The sequence below is a fragment of the Gambusia affinis genome, linkage group LG03 (genome assembly GCF_019740435.1).
Source record: "Gambusia affinis linkage group LG03, SWU_Gaff_1.0, whole genome shotgun sequence".
Classification (NCBI taxonomy): domain Eukaryota; kingdom Metazoa; phylum Chordata; class Actinopteri; order Cyprinodontiformes; family Poeciliidae; genus Gambusia; species Gambusia affinis.
The window spans coordinates 8,120,195-8,138,911 of NC_057870.1; positions in this window are offsets into that span (position 1 = coordinate 8,120,195).

Below are 18,717 nucleotides of genomic sequence, written 5' to 3' on the forward strand. Positions count from 1 at the left end.
GAGAGCCAATATTTAATAACAAGTTATGTACCAAGATGGAATAAATACAATTTTGGGATTTAGCGCCAGAAACCATCATGGTCCCAAAATGAAGCATTCCTCTCACTGTTTTGGTTTGTGGGCTGTCAGTGGCGGTGGGGATCGGAGCTCTCTGGTGAAGCCCACTGATTCCCATGATGCATAGCAGCGGTGAGGATGTTTACAAAGCTGGTGTTTCTCTTTTCTTACTCCTTCTCTTTTCAATATCTCTGTGTCACACTCCTTCACTATCTTCCTATCCTCTACCACCCCTGCATACCCTCACACACACACACACACACGCACACACACTCCATTTCTCTACCGTTGAGCTGACAGAATGCAAAGTCTCTGCCTCTGACTTTGCGGTTCGGCTCTGAAACCCAACACTGGCACCAGGTGTCACTTTCCACATGGCTCCAATGCCCACCAACATCTCTGAGCCGTGCAGTCAGGGGGCCGGGGTGAGTCGGGAGGTCAGGGTTTGATGGCAGGGCTGTAGCTGGGGGCCATGTGGTGGACCCCCCTATTCGTGATGCTTACATAACTTAAGAGATTGTAAGTACATACTGGAAGGGGGGGACGTATCCCAGGGCAGGCGATCAAAAGGCGTCTCAGTCCGTTTGATCAGGGGTTGGTCTGTCAGGTGAACCCTATCGTGAACAGAAGTGACCTCCTTCGAGCCCCGTTCTCCAACTCCCCACTGCAAGGATTCGATTTCAGAGAAGCCCCTGGTGTCGATTCTTGTTAAACACACAGGGGCCCATTAGAGAAACAGTGGGGGGGACCCAGTGGGGGAGAGGAGGGAGTAAAACGATGTCCATCAGGGGACGAAGTGAGTACTGCTCCTTCTTGGCGCTGCAGACCTTAAAAAGTGATATTCTGATAGTTAATATGTTGAAGACTGATCTTGCAACAAGATACAGATCCATATAAGGCAATGCATAAAACCTTCACCTGTCAAAGAGATGCCCTTATGATAGAGCCAAGCTGTAGGTAGTTAAATAAGCAGTTCCCCCAAATTTTTTATTATAAATTTAATCTTCTTATTACCATCAGATACGATTCATGACATGATGTTAAAATAACTTCAGAAAATACACAAGAAACTGTGAGTATTTCAACAGCGGCTTTCTGTTGTGATTCTAGCCATTTTTACACTGTTTCATAGTGTAACAAAACAAAAAAGTTACTCTACCAGCAGAACTGGCTCAAACATGGAAATGTGAACTAAACAATCACAGTAGTTTCACCAAGCTAAACCAGAGGGGTTTTCGCAACTGTAGCTCAGATAAAAGTTGTTTTGCAGTCAGAAAGGTTTGATTCCAGCTTACTCCTGTCACATGTTGATGTGCCTACGGGCAAAGTAATTCACCGCAAGTCGCCTATCTATCTCTGGTAGTTCTGCAAACACTGACTTGAGGGGACTAAACTTGCATATTGCAGAACATTTTTGTAAAAAAGAAAAAAGAAAACCTCTAACTTCAAAAAACGGAAAATCAATCCCCATTGTGACGCATTCAAAAGAGTTTATTCTTTTCATTGTTCAAAGATCCTGTTGAAGTCTAGATAGTGACATTGCTAAAAGAGAGGTCAGGTGGAGTGATATTGGGGAGATTTTAGCGAAATGGAAAAACGTTGAAAGTGGGTGAAGAAAAGTGTCTTTTTATTTAAGAGGTGTGAGTCCTCTTCAATTAGTTATTATATGTTTAGCTTATTTAGCAGTGAAAACATGTAGTAATTATTTTGTGGTTTTATAAATGTTTTGAGCCTTTGAGAACTTTTGACTTGACGATGCTGGTCCACATGACACACCACTGGTCTGGTGTGTCCTCTGCTGCAGGTAACAGTGAAAGTATGCATCATCAAGATCATCCAGCGAACAGACCACAAGGACTGACATTACTCAACAGGGTTGCAAAATCACTAACACAGCCCAGTGGAAGAATACAAAGAACGTCAACACCCTGCTCAGCATTTACTTCACAAGAATTGTTTTTGTTGGGAACAGTAATGATTAAATGATCCAGTGCTACTGCAGCAGTTCATCAAACCCGACAGGTTTTGATGAACACTTGGCCTCTCTTTCTTCAAAAGAGATGAACGACAATGTATTTCAAAAAGAAAGATATGGATCTGATGTGTTGTCTGCTGAGCTTCCAGTCTGGCAATAACAGAACAGAAAGGCCAGTTCAACCAGTAATTTGTTTTATCTCACTTTTCTCAGATCAAAGGAGATATTTTACTTTTTCCTGTGGGTTCAAAAAAGTTATCAAAATAAATTTAATGACTTAAGAACTTTATCTGATCAGAGTTTTTTGTCCTTAATTTGGATCAGAGCGACTTAAGACAAGGCATTTGCGGATAAAAGTCTTGTTCCAATGTTTAATTGTTAATGTCAATGGACAATTGAAACCATGAATTAAAGAGGCATGAAACCTTTTTGTCTCTCTGTTTGATAATAAATCAGAACAATCATTTCTTGGTCTAGGTTCTGTGTTAAGATAACCAAACTTATTAAAATTTTCTATTTGGGTTCCAGTGTCGAAAATTTCAAAACGGCAATTTCATGTTTGTGTACATCTGAGCCACATATTTTGTGAAACACAGACATTGTAGCGCCATCTCTCTCTGTAACCTCCGTGGGCCTCACTGTCACAAATAACAAACACGGCAGCGTTCTGTTTTATTTGTGGGCAGGTTTGCACCGTTCTGCAGTTTAGCAGAGTTACAGCGCCACCAACTGGCCCGGCTCACCTTCCTGCATCCTGTTGCGTTGATGCACGTTTTTTTCTAAATCGATTACGAAAATGTACCATGTCTGTCTCTGTGTGGGGAGGGCTTCAGTGTCTCACCTGTTGACACACCTGTCCACCATTCCAGCAATTAAGCTCCCCAGCATAAATACTACTTTTCCTCAGTCAGTGTCAGAGTAGCTGATAACTCATGCTCCTCTCATGATTTCTTGTTCTAAAAACATTCATTTTTTGCATGTTTTTGGTTTTCGTCTTTTCAGGGAAAACTGCCTCTTTTTCTTGGATGATCACAGATTAAAGACCACTATGATTCTAACAGCGTGGCACATTTACGCGTTGTGTTGAAGTGTTTTTACTGACCGATAGACATTTTTCCCCTTTTAGTCTCAAGCAACTGAAGGCCACAGGCTGTTTTTCTCCCTCAACATAACATCCAGACTTGACTCCGGAGGAATATCATGTCCAGTGGTTCATTTGAGGCAAAGTGGCAGGACAACTGCAGCATATGACATGTGCTATTAAACCTATGGCTTGGATCCAAATTTTCTGAATAACTATGTTTCAGAAAGGTGATAACAGTTGGGCCCCCGCGGCCCCAGGAGTGACACCCCTCTCTCTACACTCAGCAGTGCTAGTTGTGTCGGCAAAGTTCACCTCCCCTCAACTCCAAACACAGCAGCCACATCAAAGCGGCCGGGCCGGGCCACTGCGGCCCCGTGCGCTGGTTTGTTATTCTCCTCCTAAGGTTAATTACAGCTGGGACTCAGGGGCTGCCCGGCCATCTGCAGGGAGTTTGAAAGCTGAAGTTTAAAATTCCTGCAAGGCAAAATGAAAAAATAAACAGACCAATCAATCAGCGGGCTGCTAAATTACACATCCCTGTGGTGTGGTTTGCCGAAGCCAAAGGTGAGTTAATGTCTTCCCCAGAAACTAGCAAGGAGAGCCTCCGACGCACCTCCAGGATCCAACCTGTCCACGCTTTTCTTTTTTCGCTTAACGCCAAAAGGTTATGCAAGGCCAAGTTTAACTGTATGCATGCAGAAATACTGCAACATATATCTTTGTCACCTATTATTTTGACTTTGCAGATGTGATGGATGGTGCAGAGATTTACTTTACAGGGTGGAGAAAAGCATTAGAAGAAAAGGAGTGAGCCATTTAGTAAAAAGACTTTAAAAAGCACTCAATGAGAAGGTGTGACGAAGAAGGAAAAGACAGAGAATGGAGGGGGCACGGAGGAATGCGCTTTACGTCCCAAGCTTGCTTTCTATACGCTGAGCCATGCCATTAGTCTGCAAGTGGCGACAGCGCTAGGTTTGGTGTCAGTGGAGGCTCTCCCTGGGCTAAGAATAGACTGCTATTTGTGTTTGTGTATCTGAACGGCAGACTTTTTTTTTTTTTACCATGAATGGGACTTACGGTGAGAGCACAAATGCATAGCATAAGTCCATAATATTCACTGCCACTGCTAGGTTGAGTTATTTCTTCAAACACGTCTTTGTCCGCTCTTCCCCTTCAATAATCTGTTAAACAAAATGCAGCATTTTGTCGTTCTGGTGTCCCGTACATACATTACCTTCACCATCTAAAATCTCCAACATTTGCCACACTAATGTCCTCTCCCGGTTTGGCGCACTCGTTCTGTATAAAAGTCAAGCTGTTTTGGAGTTAAACCAACCACAAGAAGTGTGTGCGTGTGTGTGTGTGTGTGTGTGTGTGTGGGTGTGTGTGTGCGTGTGTGTGTGTGTGTCCGTGTGAATCATTCTGAAGCTTGTGGATCTGTGTGCCACTCTTCAACTTTCCCAAACCACCTCTGTTTATTCTAATAAGGCACAGTGAACCAAAAGAGAAGCATTAACAGGGCACAGTGCTGAAGTACCCCTCAGTCTGTATTTATCGTTCCAATATGGAGAACAGGCGTGTCTAATTGCTTGAACAGCTATGTGTGTGTGTGTGTGTGTGTGTTCCTGTCTTGGGTCTGTGAGTACACTGGCTGAATTGAGAAGCGAGTCCCTTGCAGAGCACCAAAACCAGCCTCACATGGTTTTAATGCTTCCTGCTTGTTGTTTTATGTGTCTGCAATAAATGGAGCCACATGCTATCACTAGACCTGTATGCATGTGAAGAAAGTATTTGTCCCCCCGATCAAGCTGGGCTCATTTGGATTGACTCACGACCAGAAAGACCAGTTAATGAATCAGTGGAAACAGAGGCATCATCCCTGCAGCCGTTTGACCTCCTGGGAGCCTCGTTGGACCAAAAGGTCTCTCGGCGCCTGCAGGAGTTTGGGACTAGGATTCACTTCGAGTCTTGACGTCAGAAGCGGAGTGTTTTTTTTGTTTTTTTCTGACGCAAAACGGGGTGTGCCTCAGTGACACTGGCTGCTGCAGGTGTCACAGTAGCGTCGTGAGTCACAGTCTGCGTCCTTTTCCAGGTAGACTCCCTAAACCCCGCGGCTCAGCTGGGCCGTGTTTGTTGAGCTGCCGTCAAGAACCATCAGGTTCGCTGAGTTGCCAAACTCCCTCTGTTCTTGTGCAGACACATTTAAGTTTGCACAATAAGAGTGCATTCACACCAGCCTCGATTAGTCCACTTTAATCGAACACTGGTATCGTTTGTTTGGGGTGGTGTGAATGCGTGATCAAACTCTCGTACGCCTACAAATCTACAAATTTGGTTCACTTGGTTTGATTAAAGTGAACTCCGGCTTGCGGTTCAAATGTGGATACAAGCAGACCGGAGACAAAAAGCAGGGCTCTGGTACCAAAACAAACGAGTGAGTCTAGTTAGTGGGAGAAACGACTCGTGGTCTCTTACCAACGACAAAACAGAAATCCTACAATTGCAAAAACTTATCTCAACTCCATTTTGTTCACATTTTGTGAACAAAAATATTTTTATGTTGCTTCTTTCAGTGGTTCTCATTGCAGCGCCACACCAGGCGAGGGGGGAAAACAGGTTTTCAAAAAGCACCAGCTGAATCTGTAACAAATCTTGCAACTTTGGTCCCCGATCAAACCGAGTCTACCGGACTATTTGGTGTGAAAACTCTCTAAAGTACCATCAAATATCTGCACAGACGAGCCATCGAACTGTACGGCCACCAGTAACAGAAATAATAAATAACTGGAAGAAACACATTTAGATAACAGATGTTGGGTAAAACCGAAGGGATGGATTTAAATTGGCTGAAGTGAATCAGATATATTTTCAAGTTTTAACTGTAAAATGTTGAGAACTAGAAGGAGTGGTTTGAGTTCATCAAGACTTCAAGTTACTTGAAATGTTCCATCACTAATTTATACTCGACAAGAATGACTGAATAAAGTTTCCTGTTTTAAAAAGAAAGTGTAAAACTATTTTGTTTTTTAATCTGAAGTCGTAGCTGAAAGTTGAAAAAGCCGGCCATTTGTAATTTTAGCATGGATGAAGTAGCACAAAGAATTATTTTATTTTGTTTTTCAGAGTGCAAGACAGCTACTTCAATGGGCCTTTGGTTGACTTCTCTTACACTAGTAAGAGCTTTTCCAAGAAAAACAAAACGAACTCTTGTTCTTAAAATGATTTGTCCTGACAAGTTTATTATGGTCTGATACTTTTGCTAAATGCTTTTGGGGCCAGTCGTTTTATGCATGTTAGCGCTTCGCAGTGTGGTATTCCACTGATTGCACGAGTTGTGCACCAAGAACGATAAGATAAATCTGTGGCAGACAGTCGTTCTGCTCTCTGTGGACCCTTCGTCAATCATCACGTTGCGTGCAAACACACACACGCACACCCCCACACACACACGCGACATCCGACTCACTCAGCTGCACTCCAAGGAAGAGACTCCAGTGTCTTGGCAACAGAAGAGTGATGGCTTTAAATATATCCATCAGTAGCATCAGTAGTAAATTCTCATCATGTTTATTGCCCCTGGGTGTCGAAGGAGCAGACAGCTAAGAATCCGTCTTTCGAAACTCCTTGACTCATCAGTTTCCCACCATGGTGCTCTCCTGCTCTGCCTCAGTCATCCAAAAACTAATAAAAGTTGAAGTAAAATAAAACACAGACCTGTGTCACCTGAAGGCCTGGGAGCCGCTCTTCTTGTGGCTGTTTTATGTGACGGTGAATTATGGCGCTTTTGAGTATTTAAAGCCCTGGACATTTATCACATTTCAAACTGATTGTATTTTATTGGGGTTTTGTATGACAAGGACTGCGAAGTGGGAAGTAGATGGTGGTCAACACATTTTACAAACAAGAATCTGAAAGGTGTGGCATGTGCTTACTTTTGGGTGCGTCTCATCATAAAATATACTTTTCTGTTTGTCTTGAATTTATAAAAAAAAAAAAAAAAAATCAATCTGAAGAATTATTTTATTATTTGTAATTATTTTAAAATCCCTTAAGTTCTAATTAGATTTAGAATCAGAATGGGAAGAAATACTATATGCAGAAGAATGAACAAAATAAACGTTCCAAGGACCTTGTTAATATTGACACTTCATTTGAAACTTAATTAATTTATTTCAAATAACATATTTAAATGATAAACTATGTACCAAAGCAAACAATAACATGAAAAACCCCAAACATAAAACTTAAGGCTAAACTGTGAAGGGAATACAATGAACATTGAATGAATTTTCAGTAATAACTGAATAAATATTTGAAAATGATAACTTGCCATTTGTCTCTTTCTTTGGCTGCCTGGATCGTCCATTTCAACTTCAGTACCTGTTCTTGTCTGCCGGGAGACATTGGCGTCTGCAGAGTCTTAACATCTTGTTGGTTCCTCTGGTTTGGAACCAGAGGAACAATTTCACTGGACAAACTGCGTTCAAGTGCAGAAAGGCAAAACCAGCTTAGCTGTTTTGCTTGCTGAAAGTTGCAGTGATGTCACCGTTCAGCATGAGCAGAGAAAGGGGAAGACTGTAGCTGCTTGGCTAGAGAAACCAGTACACAGCGTGTGTGGCAACATCTCTTTTTGGGGAATCTGTAATCCAAAGATTCTGTCTGCAGAATTTCAAGGGTCAAGGCTTGTTCTTCTGCTGGAACACCGATTTCCCAGACAGTAGACAGACTATTTCCTTTGAATCCAGGGCTTCTTCATAGATGCAGTACCTCACTTCTCCTCCAGGGGACAAAGGTGGCCCCTTCATCAACTAATGTCATTCTGAAGACTTTTTCCACAGTGTTGGTCAGAAGATTAATAAATTTGTATGTCTGAAGTCACTTTTCTACCAGTCCCTGAATGTAAGAATGGTTCATGATACGAGTTGTTAAGGTGAACTAAAATGCTTTTAGTTCCTTAATTGAATTATTAGGACTTTGTGTACTGACTCCTATGAGACTAAGCTCAGGTGCACCGTCTTCCCATTTTTAATCTTTTTACAATCGTGAGGTACCTGGACCTAAATGGGACCACCAGTAGAGATAAGTGGTACCATCTCCTTTACTTCCCTCTGCTAAAGCACACACATAAACGTCAAATTACACACAGGTTACAAACGAAGCACAAAATGTCTAAAAAGCTGGCCTATTCTAGGCTACAGTTGCCTTTTTATGATGCTATACCTATAAATGATGCACGAATGTAAAGAAAACCCAAGATGACGGGGGAAAAAATAACAATAAAAAGTGTTGACCTTTGACTTGCTGGTGTCTGTCTCTCGTTTCTGCCTCCAAGTGTTGCCCCATAAAGTGCGCTCCACTGGAACTCAGTGCCTCGTAGATAATTTCTTTACACCCGAAAGGAAAATTCCTCTGAGAGTTCCTGAGTAGTCGCAGGGAGGCAGAGTTAAGCAACAAAATGTCCGCATATATCTCTCATCTCAAAGGCCCCGCGCTCTGCCGCGATAGCTCTCAATCTGTCAGCGGTCGGCCCGCGGCTCCGGCGGCTTCAGGTTACCCGCTGAAATGCAGGATTTCACCAGCAGTGCAACAGCCGAAAATTGATGCAGATGGGAGGCAGACGAGAGAAACTAAAAATCATAATAAGATGCCCACATGACTAAACAACCCACACTCCCTCAGCGGCTATAAGTCACTTTACTTTTTAATCAGCCATAGAGAGGGGGCGGGGGGTGAACGTCCTACGCCAAAAGCTGCACATTAAATTCATTAGCTGAGCTCTTTGAGCATTTCAGTGCATTCGGAGTGTATTTAAAAAGTAATTTCTCATTGAGTCGAACATAAAACTTGAGGGCTGTTGTTTGAACCCCGCCCCATCCCCATTTTCCCTGCGGTATTTGGGCTTTGTGGAGGATAAAAGCGCCCTGTGAAAACGGATTGAGGAAAATGGACCACTTGGCTCGCAGCTCAGAGCAGCGAATAGCAACACATCCCTCAGAATGCCTCCTCTCCGACTCAAACAGAGCTCCAGGTTGAGCGGCAGAGCTTCGCTTGCCAGAACATGCAGGGCTCTTTTATAGCTTACATAGGCAAAATACTCACCACCAATTCCATGTCTGGATGCTCAAGGGCTAACCTGAAAATATTAGCATTTGTTGAGCGGAAAAGGCCCTTCGATTGGCCTCTTCTCTCTCTGCCTGCGCCGCTGTACCGGTCCGGCCGCTCTAAATGGGCTGAAGGAGGCACAACATGTTTGCTCTGCGTGTTGAAGCTTCCCCCCATGTCAGGCGGGGTCAAAGTGGACCGGTGGAACAATGGTCAGAGACCAACCTCAGCTCCAGGCCCACCCAGCTGAACAAACCTGCTGCACAAATCCAAGCTGAGGTTTCAGTTTGGGTTCTGTTCAGCGTCTCCTTTAATCGCAGCTGGAAGGATTCTAGGAAACAAAAGTTTTCCGGCTTGCCTGCACAGAACTCCACTGGGTAAACAGTATTTTTGGCTTTTCGCACCGAGTACAGCTGAAGGGCGTGCTACTGTGTGCGAAATGTGTTATACTTTAAAGGGATAGTTTGACATTTCTATGGGAAGTTTTGTTAAAACCTCATGAGAGAGAATTACCTTGTAGGGAATGGTACTCCTAGCATGTCCTCTCAGTGGAAATTCAGATTTGTAGGTCCTGAAAGCTCAATCTGCAGCTAGATATAAAGGAAATTGTAACCCCAATCCATAAACCAAAGCAAACCTTTGCCACTCTAAAACAACTCTAATATCAATAACTTTATTTTTCTACTTTCTGCTATCACCATGTTTGATTTGGACAAAAATATAAAAAGAAACCAATTATGGTTTACCTGGAAAATGGATGTAGGAGGTAGAGGTTCACTTATATATATATTATTATATTATATCCCAAATGTTGTGGTTGCACACGTTGGCCTGCTTTTTTTGTAAATGCCTTCCTGGGATGTCGTGTGTTTGTGGAATAGGTTTCACCAGACTATTGTCTCCCACCCTGGAAATCCTCAGCTATCACTAGTTGCCACCAGAGGCACCTGTTTGTCCACTGCTGGCAGATTAAAATCAAAGTGTAGTAAACAAAATAATTCCAGTCAAAGTAGTGTGCAAACATTAAAGGTGTTAGCCATCAGTGCTTAATTGAGCTGTGTGTAATCATTTGGGGACTGCGCAGTTGCCTTGCAGCGAGAAGGTCCAGGTCCAGCACGCACCCAAACACATCTGTTGGCAAGATTGAAAGAACTTCTTTTTTTTTCTTGCAATCTGACTCATCTAGCACACTCATGAAACTGAACTCAAGCTGAAAATCTCTTTGCGATTTCAGTTTCAGGATCCAGCTCACTCAGTGAACGGCGCTGCTGCCCAGTTCCTGCTCGTCTTTCCTCGTCGCTTTTCTCTTATGCAAAACAGCAATGGACCGTGTTAACTTTCCATACTTGCACACAAACACACTTACATGACTAAGCTGAAAGCTACAGAGGTGCCTTCATGTTGTTACACTGAATGGGAGTGCAACAGAGCAATTTCACTCAATAGAACAAGTCGGGGCAAGAGGGCTTTTTGTTTTCCGGTGTGGCTCTGCTAATACACCCATTCCACACATCCCGGTTTGTTTCTTGGCTCCAAGTGTGTCCCTGTGTGTGTACAGGTTGAGACACGGGGATCTAAACACAGCCTGTTTATCCACAGCTGTGTTGAGCAACAGCTCAAAGATGCATGGCTCTGAAGGCCTGAGGCCAGACACCAGCTGCACAAAACAACAGCGTGTGTCACTGCAGACGTGTCTGACTAACAAGCCTCCGTCAACGGGAGCCCGAAAGCTCTGTCAGCACTCTTAGATTCTCGGATAATTTTTACAGTTAGGGTCCTGATGTATTGTAGGCACTCATTCTAAAATGAAGCGCTTTCGAATGGGAAGAATACTCCCCCCTAGCCCTTGAGGTAAACAAATGTCGGAAATGTGTTTTTGTGGATTTTACTGGGCAGGTTTCTTGCATATGTCTGTGCAGCAGTAAAATCCAATGCTGCTCCGCTGCTTGGTGGAGCGTTAATTAGCTTAATGGGAACTGGAGCCCACTGGTGGACAACTAACAAGACCGTCTCCTGAAAGCCAAATCATTCTCTTTCAGATTAGTACTAAATCAAAGCTTTCATGCAGCTAAGTAGAAGTTAGCTGCATGGCTGCCTTTGAAATGAAGACAAAATCCATCTCTTATCTTTAAAATCCAGCAGGACTTTCATTCAAAGGTATTAGATAAACACAGTTTGGTGATTCACTCTCTGTTTGTTGCTTACGCAGACTCCATTATTGCTCTACGTTTTTCATAGACAAATGTTCAAGTTTCTAAGAAATTCACCTAGTCAATAAGTAATGGTGTGCCTGTCCAAAGATCTGCTTTGACATGTTGACTTAAAAGCTGTTCACATGCAGAAACAAGAAACACAATTCCAAGCATTTATCTGTTTCTATTTTGGTTTGTCAGCTGCTGTTTCACATTTCTTAAAATCTAGCTTCGCATATTATGAGAATAATTTTTTTAACGAAAAGGTAAAACGCACGGTCAACATGGGTTCGAGTACCGGCTTGAAGCCGCTTTCCAGTCTGACAACTGTTAAATGAAGCCCACTAATGCTGACAAAACCTTTAAAAAACATTACTATTATTTTTTTTTTTTGCTTAGTTTAATCAGTAAACAGGTTGGAATGTCTTGCAGCTGGAGCCACTTCAAACACTCGGGAGGTGAGCGATTCTTCATCGGTCTGAAGAGCGCCTGCTTAGAGAGGCAGTTGATTTAGTTTCAATATCCAGAGGAAAATGCTGCAACGTTTCTGTTTATTTGAATGAATTTTGAAAACAGTGCTATCAGTTAAGAAGTGTAAAAAAAAAGAAAAAAGAACTGCATTAAATCTTATTTTGTAAGTTGTGGCATCACATGCCAAGAAAGACAATGATGGCACATTATTTACGTAAATCCGATTCTCTCTGCGTTTCGTTGAAATGCAAAATAACGGTGTGAAAACAAAAATTGATGTTGATTTATTTTTTAAAGAAGAAGTGAATGCATCCAAAAGATCAAAGCATCCATCTATTTAAGGTGACAAAGCTGCAGCGACGCAGGACGGAGTTAGTTTATGAGTAACTGTCCACATAAACTTTACAACCACAGGCGCAACCAGAATCTGCTGTACTCTGTTTTATTATTATTATTATTATTAGAGAAAAAGGGAACTGCAAAAATGCTGACTGCTCATGACGGATGGCAGATCTTTGATACAGCGTCTAACGCTGCACTCAGTCAGTGAAGAAAATACAGCAAGACTTTGTCTTCATGCTAAGATCAAACTTGCACAGTTAATCCACAACAAGTCGGGGAATTCCTCCCTAAGCAAAAGATCCAATCAGGTAAGTGATGGTTAAATAGATTAAGCAGCAGAGCCGACTCACTCAGGCAGACCTTTCAGAAGATTAAGTCGAAGGAGTAAAAAGCCTGCGGCTTTTTCCAACATCTCTTGAATAAATATTTGTTTAAGGTAAGGCAAAAAAAAAAATGGAGTCAATTATCACTTATTACGATGTCAACCTTTCAGAATTTGGCTCATCGCGCTGACAAGCACGAATTTGTAAGCAATAGCTTATGATTTTACACACACATATATTGAAGCTGGAGAGAAGTTTTTCTTTTCTTTTTCTTTTTTTTCCATCACCATCGAGGGCAAAAGCAGACATGGGTGGTCCACACTTGTCATTCCATCCCCAAAAGGCAAAAATGCAAACACAAAGCATTATGGGAAATGTAACCCTCGCTGATGGCAGAGCACAAGGGGTGCTGTCTGCTTGGCAGGAGCACAAATCACTTTGGATGTGGGAGTTTAAAGTGTTTCCCAAGCAAGAGAAAAGATACTGCAGGGCATAAATCCCCGTGTCACTCAAGAGGAAATCCCGGTTTGCTTGATATTCCTGTAACCGGGCCCCAGTCACAGCGGTCCAATCCCAGGTTAATAACTATTGTGTCTCTGTGGTGAGCTGCTGTCATGTTTACATTCATCTCAGATTTGATGCCCTTCGCTACCTGCACAGAGCTAAACCTCACAGCCTGAGCAAACACACAGAGAGCAAACAGGCTGGGCTGCTCCCAGGAATAGTGCGGAGCTTGTTTACACCGCGGAAGCACAAAGAGCGCAGTGAAAAGGCTGCGAGAGCATCTGAAGGAAGACGAATGGGAGAGAAACATAAACAGCCGGTGTCTCTCTGTCCTCTGACCCCGCTGTGACCTTTCCTCCACTCTGTGTTTGTCTGTCCAGCTTCTCAGGGTGACCACCGAGCACCTCGATCGGTCAATAAATAACACAGAGGATCAACACTCTTGCACAAAGCACAGATTACATCTCTGTCTCTGTCTCTGTTTTATGGTTTGGATACCAGCGACACTCCCCGCACACTGGTATTTGTTTGACAGGACGGTGACTCATGTGCGCCAGGCGTATCTCAAAGCGGAGACAGACTATTGACTGTCTCTCCCGGAGTTTCCCCGAAGACTGTGGATTGGCATGTGAAAGTGTATCGCTTCGTCAATCGCATATCTCACTGTTATGCATTAAGCGGAGCAGGTGTTGTCGATAGGTACACACAGGTGTTCTGTGTACCTATCGACCGTTTCGCAGAAAGTTGCCTGTGAGCGCGAATGTCAGAGGAAGTGGCACGCAGGTGAATCACTCTGATTACAGCTGAGAGTCAACAAGCTGCTAGCATGCAAAGCCAGCAGCTGTGGAGCCGGAGGGGCGGCTGCTGTTAGGAGGGCACCGTGTGCGCGCTGATACACATGCGAACCGATCCCCTCAGAAAACCGAAAGGATGCGGCTCTGGAAAATGTTTCTCACTGAAAACAAACCAAATTTCAAAGCTCGGCGAAGCTGGGGGATGATCAATAAAACCCGCTGTTTTTCCACATATCACGGTACATGTGGTAGCCATCCACACAGATCACTGGATCAGCAGGCTGTGGACACCTTGGGAAGATTTGGACAGTTATCGGTCCAAACAATGGCCAAAAAAAAAAAAAAAAGAAAAAAGCTCCTTGCCACATATTAAGAGTTTATAATTGTGTTCCACCAATTCTGATACTTGGACAAGTACTCTTTGTTTTATTTAGACATTGACTAACACTGGATAATTTTATAGTGCTCTGCTGATTGTGCTTCATCATAAATCCAGAAAGACTTTAATATCTAATCAAGTCATCAAATCTTGAATAAAGTTTGTTTTTGGAGTTAGACGCCTTCGGAACGCATTTTCAATGACCCAACTACCCGAAATGGGATTTCTAAATTACATTTTACTAAAGTTTTTTTTATGAAAATTGAACTCCCAACATCAACGTCCTACATTTCAACTTATATAATATTGCCAGATTAAGAAAAATCCTCCTCTGACAAGATTACTGTGGAGCAACATTAATGAGAAACCTTACACATGAAGCACAAAATATTTCTAACTCCCAAAATATGATTTAATTCATCTGATCATTTTGAGTTATAATTAGATTTCATGAATTTACATTGCGAATCTCAGTACAGCAAAGCCCCAGTATTCTCGGGTGCTAGTGTCATGTTTTGCGGTTGTGGGACGGTGTGGGAGACGCAGTGGACCCAGGCAGTAGAGAAAATGATGGTTTAATGACAAACAAAGGTGAGCAGAAGGCAAGGAGCTCAGAACTGGTAGCAACTGGAAAATACTGCTAGAGACAACATTTGACAACTGGATAGTTGCCAAAAGAGACACAGGTGGGATTAAATACACAGGTGGTAATCAGGGGAACGAGACACAGCTGGGCTCAATCATGGAGTAGATGGAACAACATGGAGACTCAAGTGGCACAGAAACCAAAATAAACACAAAAAACTGAAATCCTCTCAGTTCGAGACTACAGCAAAACGTTAAGAGACTGAAATACCTGAATATCTGACACCCCCCTCTAAAAATGCTTCTAACTGCCTATTTTAACAGTCCTAGCTAATATCCGCTGTCTTCCTTATTTCTGCTCATGGGGGGGTCAGCCAATCAGCGCCACAGAAGATAAGCTGGCGGTCCTGGATTGCCAGCACGTCAAGTTGCATTGCGCCAAGGCATTTCCGCTTCCTAATCTTTTGAAGGCTCTAGATATATTCTACGAAATAAAATCTGTGAATATTCAAAGTTTCTGCAAATAATTTGGCGTCACGTTCCGCAGAAAAATCACAGGTAAATTCACACTGAGCCGTGAATAAGCAGAGGCCCACTGAATATCGACGAGAGCCGATTATGAAAGGAGCTGCATTAGGCTAACTGATTTGGGTTGAACTGAACAGTGCCGCTGAAAATGTTTTTAATGATCCTAATGACTTGTGACGTTGTGATGGATCTACCCTTAGATTACAACCGACTACGACTGAAGGAGAGAAACCTTGACGGTGACTGAGAAAGAAACGTGGTTGCGGACTGTCTCCTCCATTGGGGAAGCTTCTCCAAACATTAAGACCAGATGTTACCGAAACGCCACAGATGTGAGGATTCAAGACTGAGATCTGGATGGCATATTTGAAATTTGCCGGCCCCGACCATCATGTAGCTAAAGGTCTCTCTTCTGCTGAACGAGCGGAGTAACAGGAGCGCAGCTTGTTTTTATGATTACATTGAGTGAGAACAGCATGGAGAACGGACACCTGAGATGGGGAGGACTCACGGCTTAGAGAGCGAGTGTGTGTGGAAACCACAGCGACGTTCCCCGCCAGATCAAGACAGCTGTCCTGCCAGGACGGGCCTCTTCCTGGTCTGTTTACAACAAGTACTTTTCCAGACAGCAGGTGCGCACGCCTGCGTGCACCGGGAGCAACACGCCTTCAGGAAGAACGTGGACTGCGTTTCGAAAATGTGGACGTGAAAAACTGAGGACCAATTCCAGCGCACGTCCGCTTTTCAGCTGTTGGCAAGCAAATAGGCCTGGCACACCTGTGACCTGCCACCCAGCCCCAGCAGCGTCGCAGCAGAACAGGGACCACGAGCCAGCCGTTTTTATGTCAGTTTAATTTGTATGACACCTTTTAAAAAGCGAAACGTCTATGAGATCAAAAAATAGGATGGGGTTTTTGGGTTTTTTTTGCGTCCGTCATGGTTCTGCCTGTGTGTGTGCAGGCAATGACAGGATCTGAGGCAGGACAGATCTGAGACGGGAAAGGATGATGGAGCGCCGCAAAATGATTCGTCAGCAGACACCTTGGCTGTGCTCCCCTAGACTCTGTCTCCGTCCCGATCTCTCCCGGGATCTCAAACCCTCGACTGAAGAAGTCTGATTGCAAAGCTCCTCAATCATCTCCCGCAAAAACGCTAAAAGGTGTCTGCTCAAAAATGCAGCGGGTTTGGCAGCCGCGGCGGAAAGGTCACGGGTCGGAGGAACTTTTAACTGGAGGAATGAGAAGTACAAAACAGATATCCAGGCTGTTATCCTGAAAAATGATTGATCGTGGCCTTTCAAAGAGTAATCCAGCTGCCTGATGAATGAAGGCACCTGGAGAAAACATTGAGCAGGCTCTGTCGCAGAAAATACCTTTCTTTCTTGCCTGTGACCCATTTAGCTGAGTCCTTATTGGTGTAACTTTCAATAAGCAAACACATCAAATGTTTCGTTTTTACAAGTCGCCTCAGTACAGTCAGGTCTTGAAGCAAAAGTAAATGTTAAAAATACAGTCACTCTTAGTAACATTTCAGCTTAGGGGGCACAAGATGACTTTTTTTAAAATGTTGGTGAACAAAGGCTTTAGTTTGTATATATAAAAGCTTTGGTACATGTTAAGTTCCAACTTTAGACCTAACTGGAGTAATGCCATAATTTGTTCTTGGTTCATTGTTCTCCAGCACTTTTCCAGTATGTTAGTTTGTTATTATTCATTTTTGGAAAGATTAACAACATGCCTCCACCAGAGGTAGTTGAGAACCATGGATACATCCATCCACAGCAGTATGAAGAGACTAACGTTCATGTGACACTGAATCCAAACCCAGCAGAGTCACTGCAGCCTCTTCCTGAGGTTTCCCAACTTCTTCATCTGCAGCCGAGCAACTCTCAGCTTCGACGTGCAAACACGCTTTCTCCCACAAAAAGCACGCTCGTCGTCTGGGTCCGAGTGTGCTGAGGCTAATTATACCAGATCTCCGCGCTTATCCTCCAAATGCCTGAGGATCGACATGATGACCTGTTTAAGATGGAGACGATGACACAAACACACACCTGACCTTGCAGGAACACAAATAAAACCCCGCTTGTGCCGCTTCCTGCTGAAGGCTCCCAGTCGCCGGCGCAGAGGAAGCAAAACAGCTCCCTCCAAACATGACTGCAGCTGCACATGCTTATAAAGGATCCCATTAAGCATACGCACAATCCAGACAACACATGGACAAACAAAGAGGATGTAGTTTATATAAGACACTGGAGGAAGCATCACACGTGATCTCCCTGAAAGGTCATGGCAATCGCCATGGAGAGCTGGTAGACCATCAAAAAGCTCAATCAGCTGCTTCTCTGCATTTCTACGCTGCCTTTCATTTCTGTTCTGCTTTAGAGCGACGCCGGGCGCAGCAGCACCGAGGAAGAGCACCAGCAGGTACAAGTGGAAGCAAACCAGCGACAAAAAGTTGAGATCTTTGTCCCATAGCAACCCTGATGACTACTGTCTGCTCAGCCCTGCCTGCCTGTGTGTGTGTGTGCGTGCGCGCGCGTGCGGGCGTGTGTGTGTATGCGTGTGTGTGCGTGTGTGTGTGTGTGTGTGTGTGTGTGTGTGGGCGTGTGTGATTTTCTGTGAGTGGTGTGCAGCACAACCTATTTGGTTACTGGTGGATGAAGAGTTCCCACCCATCTCCACCCAGTCCTGAAATACACCAGTCTGCATAGTCAGACACACACACAACACGCGCACACACACAGACAGAGAGAGAAACTTCTTAACCTTCCTCTTATTGACTTAAAACAGAGAAGGAAAAATAAATGTCCAGCAATAATCGCCACTTATGTTTTTGTGCGCCCTTTTTGAAGGAGCTGCGATTTGATTGGATTATAAGCTAAAAAGAAAGCTTTCCATGTCAGATGTTCTGAATGTGTCCACATTTTAATTCTTTGATAACGCTACAGTGAGTTTTCCAATCCAGGCTTGGACAGAAATGAGTTTGAGTGCTAAAGAACGCCAGTCTCATGTTAATCCATTTGCTGAGGATCCAGCTTTGCACAGGTGCATCTTCATAAAACAGAGAATAATTGCAAAGTTTGTGTACATTTAAATTAGAATGATACGTTTCTATACGATACAGATGCACTGAACAGAGTGACATGTTTCATGCATTTATGCAGTTCATTTTCAATTTCCTGGAAGAATTTATTTTGTAGGGACACACACATACCGTTTTTCATACAATGCTATCTGGCTTATATAAACACAAAGTGCTGACTTGACGGTTGTCTGACACAGAAACCCTCGTGAAGCTGCTGTGTTCATGGAAAACTGCATCCAGGCACGTTAGGGGAAAGTTGAGTGGAAGGAAAAGTCTAGTAGAAGTCATACAATG